Source organism: Montipora foliosa, chromosome 1 (assembly GCF_036669935.1).
Source record: "Montipora foliosa isolate CH-2021 chromosome 1, ASM3666993v2, whole genome shotgun sequence".
Classification (NCBI taxonomy): domain Eukaryota; kingdom Metazoa; phylum Cnidaria; class Anthozoa; order Scleractinia; family Acroporidae; genus Montipora; species Montipora foliosa.
The window spans coordinates 34,270,996-34,275,995 of record NC_090869.1 but is presented as its reverse complement, the minus strand read 5'-3'; the positions used below and the strand labels follow the sequence as shown (position 1 = coordinate 34,275,995).

Sequence of the window (5,000 nt, the reverse complement as noted above, 5' to 3'; positions counted from 1 at the left end):
AAAATCATTTCAAAGATTTTCGTCCCTTGAACATCATCTTGATGTTGGAAAGCACAGGTATGCTCTTGATAGCCTAACGCTTCTCGATAAGGCAATAATGTCCTATGCATCAAAACTAGAAAAGGGTGTTGCCGCTGTTGAGAATCCGGTAGAGGATACAGGTACTGCTAAGGCACCGGATTCCCGTTCATCGTTGTCAATGTACTGGGCATTGAAATCCTCCAGTACTCAAAGAACCCGACTGAATGAAAGCCAGAAACAGTACCTTACAGAAGTATTCAAAATCGGTGAACAGACTGGTAAGAAAGCTGATCCCTTCAATGTTTCCAAGTCAATGAGAAAAGTTAGAAACGCAGATGGCTCTTCTAGATTTGATGCTTCGAGTTATTTAACTTCTCAGCAAGTTGCAAGTTTTTTTCTCACGCCTTGCTTCAAAGAAAGTTGTCCAAGCTGCTGAATCTGGGGACAAGAAGATAAACACGCCGAAGAGCTGGATAAAATTCGTGAACAGAACATACAAGAACTGAGTAACGAAGTCATGGCACAAATATCATTGCAGCATCCGATCATGTACGACACGCATAACATTTGTGAAATCGCAGCTTGCTCTAAACTCGCAAAGTTTTCTGTGCAGATCCTCCAAGACATATGTAATTTTTATCAGCTTGACATCTCAACAATCAATGTTAAACGAAAGAAGCCCTACATAGATCTTCTGACGAAATTAGTTGGTAGCTGCAGTTGTAACGAATCACTTTGAAAAGCAATCTTCAACATAGAGAGCTGCGGCCAACAGACCTCATCCACTATGCAGGGGCAAGTTTTCATTGAAGATCCCCGATCATAACCGCAGGAATAGGGAATCTCCTTTGTGTTTAATACGTGAGGGGTCTGCCTCAAAGACCCCAGAAAGGGCTGTAACTCAGGCCCCGACCATACTAATGCGTTTTGATCTCGAAGAAAACGAAGAAAATTATTTTCGCCCAAACTAGCGTTTAATTTTCCCATTGATTTCATATGTCCAAACTAACAGGTTCGAAAGCGATAAGAACGAGTTGGATCTGGAATTGTGCATATGTGAAATAAATGTTCAGGTAATACCACTTCATTCACAAAGTAGTCCCACCACGCGCTAGTTCTTCCTGGATCCTGGTCTATTCCAATATCTCCTTACCCTTTCTTATGGCTGTCCTTCATCAGTTCCTTATTGGTATGGCGGAATCTCACAAAACGCTTCAGGTAGTAATTTTGCGACATTTTGTTTCCGTGCGGAGAGCGGCTGACTTCGGACGGGAGAGAAAAACTGCGAACCGGGGTAGGGGTTTGTAAAGATTTTTCGTGCCAAAAAAGCATGTATGGGAGCGGGAGGGGAGCACAAGCGCACGCAAGATGATGCGTATGGTACCGGGTAACGGTATGATCATGTTGCGGAAAGCAATATGACACGTTCGATATATCAATATTCTGACATGGCTCCGAGGCTTTCAGTTACAGATCAATTTAAATTCAAAAATACAACTTTACGGACTGGGAACTAACGAAATTGATTGACATATACGACAAGAATATGCTAATAATAGAGATAACGTTTCTCACTGCCAACGTTTTCATTTAAGGCTGGCTTTAGATCACGGATCAACAGAGACTCTTTAATTTTGCAATGCATGTCTGATCGACCAGTTGCTAATATTTCAAAATGATCCTACTTAATTCTTAATACCATAATATTAACGAAGTACTTTCAAGTGAATGAAATACATGTCTTCGAAATCTAATTATTTTGCACCCAAAAGGGCAACGCAACATTCCCTAAAATCGACCCAGCACACATTTAAACATTTTACAAAAATATTTGATTGTTTTAAAGACGGAAGAATAATTTAATTTAACACGCGAGGCTCTCAAACTGGTTTAATAATGGTGCGTGAAATGGCGATTTTCAAGGAATTTGGTAATTGGCATATTTCTTTGAAATAAATGAATATTTTGGGAAAAAAAAACTATCCATTAGTTTTTGTCATGCCCTAGCCTGTCTACCATAAAAATATGAGCCAAATCGAATTTTCGACCCTTTCCGCGAAATTAAGAATTTGTCTGATTTTTACAGACAGGCACTGTTAAGAACTAAGAGCTATATTCTGTGGCTCGAGAAGTGGACAACACATCCCACATATTTTTGTCGCTGGTTTGTTTGAGTTTTATGAACAACATTTGCCAAGCAAGGTATACTGCACAATGGGGACAAAGACTGCATTTTTCGCTGCTTTCGTTAAAAATTTCCCAATCTTGTTTTTTTCCGAGAGGAGCTCGACTGTACCAAACCGGATCTCCAGGTTTTCTACGATGGTTTACTGCCGGCAAGAAAGGCGCTTTGGGTCCTTTTAGAGAGCTTACGAAACGAGGACGACGACAGCTACGAGGACTTCATTTAAAAATACAAGTTCGCGTTATTCACATCACTACGACGCTATTTCATGTAGTTTCGCGTTAAAAATGTGTAGTAACTGTCGAGGAATTAAACTTGTATGAGTGGGTTGGAAGCGTAGAGAGAGAACTGAAAATTCATCGTCGTGTGCTAACGAGAACCTTGAATTTGGTCATTTCACGTCGTCATTTAGGAGATGACGGCAAAAAAATGTACCAAAATGTAAAACGCACGTGCAGAGCCATTGTTTTTGCTCAATAATTGTTTTTGCTCTGGAATGATGCAAGGGAACTGGCTCGTAGGCTCCGCCATCTTTTTTGGAGATGCCCATGAAAACTCTGCACAGCAGAACGTTCAACTCCTTTGGAGCAATATTTTTCAAGGGTCTTGTCTCTCCAACCGAGCAACAGTATATTCAGATCGTAAGTTGTCCTCTTCTAAGTGTTTTCAGGGCGAAGTGAGTAGATAAAAACTTGAATTTTGTGTGTATCTGGTGTAACTTCATCACAATTTAAAGGCTTCTTCCCCTGGATAGTAAATTCACTTTCAATATGTCCACTCTGGTCTGATTCCATTTTCCTTACATATTTTTTTTTTATTACGGGAAGGTGTTTACAACTAACTGTGGTTTCAACAAACGGAACAGATTTCGGATCGTGGTCGGTATCATAAAAAGCTGGACCGGCTACGAGCGCGCGATTAGCCAATCAGACTCGATGATTTAGGATTCCGGCCCTCTGAGATGCTTACAAAAAAATAATGCTACTCTCCAATAAAGCCAAAGCCAGAGCACGTTTCTAATGGGATGTAGGTTTTGAGGTATTCGCCCCCGAACTACACACAAATCAACAGATCAATGCTAAGATAGTCAACCACAGGACGGAAGAAGTAATAATCATCGGGATGAGTTACCCTTGGATCGACAACAGAGAGAAGAAAGAAGATAAATAGTATTAGGTTTAGTTTTTGTCAGTTTGTAATTGTTTATTGATTAATTAAGTAATAGTTAACCAGATATCTGTAAATAAACGTAGAGACCCCCAAGGTCACGCTTCGCGCCTTTTACGTTATTGTTGTATGCATTCTGAAGTATTACTAAACAGCATAATGACAATGGTAAGAAGGCTGAAAAGCAACTTGAAGTGCATTGGTGTGGACACCTCAGTGGAGCTCGTGCAAAGAAAAACCACTCTTCTTCAAATCTTGAAAGTTGTTGGAACAATAAAGGACACTCCTGTAGATTGAACCTTAGGCAACTTGGCGTTGGCTGACATCTACAGAGACCACCCGAAAGTCTCAGAAACCACCATGTTGATGTTGCTAATAATCATCATCAGCATCATCATTATTATCATCATCGTCATCATTATCATCATCATCATTATCATCATCGAGAAGAAGAACAAGAGTAGTAGTAGTGGTAGTACAAGCGCCCAGCATAGAAACGTTCGAGCAACAGTGGAGGAAGAGAAGTGACAGGGAAAGCTCATGAAGCATAGATGGGATGATGAATACCTCAATTTAGAAGTTTGCTTTGCTTGACTACGCCTGTGGAAGACGGCACCTACACACAGTTGTTGGTCTGCAAGAGTTGTACCAGCACTTGCTACTAACAAAGGTGTTCTGCCACAGGAAGATCAGAATCTTTATCAGCGGAGATGAACGTTGTCGCATGTGCAGCAAGGCTCCGGAGAATGTTTCACACATTCTAGCAGGATGCAGTGTACTAACCCAAAAAAAGTATCTATCGCGACATAACAGCGCTTAGAAGGTTCTATTTTTCAAGATAGTCAGTTAGTTGGGATCATGGTACTCGAAAGTCTAACATAAACCAGTCTACGAGGATTAGAGAACAACTGCTTATTGGGATATGTCCTCGTATGCAGATACCATGCATGTCACAGCGGGCATGCTTGTGTTTTCCTCTCTTGCCACCTTCTCTTCCTTCCCGGATATACATCCTGTTGTTTTATCCCGGCGGTGACGGATCTTCTCGCCTGGACGCTTTTAGAACGAGGCATGTCTCTTTTCGTTTCTCCTACCACTTCCCTAGTTTGAATATTCTATGGCATACACCTCGTTTCTTGGATCTTCGATTCTGGATAAACGCTGTAAGAGATCTAGGCTTTCGTGTTTGCTTGTACACCCAAGTTCGGAGGTTATACTACTCCCGAGCGTGTGTCTTGCTTTTCAGTAAAGGAATCAATTGGCAGATATGTACTCGTACAAGCACAATGTTAAAAAAATTTGCGTTTCGCGACCCGATTCCCGGGGAGTCGAATCGACTTTCAGGAAACGAGTCAAGTCGATTTTACTGGACCTTACTTTTATTACTTGGGAATCTCTTTTTTTTTTTTTTTGCTTAGTCAAATCGCCAACTCCGAATTTACTTAGAGTATTAGGCCTGGGCGTCATGTACAAAGACGTTTAGGGTGTGTTTGCAACATTGCTGGTCAACCATGGTAGCTTCAACGCCTCAAAGCTGAATGGTATAAATCCAAGGTGTCACTTGTGCGGAACATTTCCTTGTCACCTGCTCTAATACTTACCTTAAACCATAGTGCATGGAGGGAAG

General features: G+C 41.1%; 1 protein-coding gene across 1 annotated transcript in view; it reads left to right on the top strand.

Moving 5' to 3' along the window:
• LOC138013336 (latent-transforming growth factor beta-binding protein 1-like) overlaps window positions 1–5,000 on the top strand; it is an 89,358-nt gene that overhangs the window by 29,395 nt on the left and 54,963 nt on the right. The window lies entirely within an intron of this gene.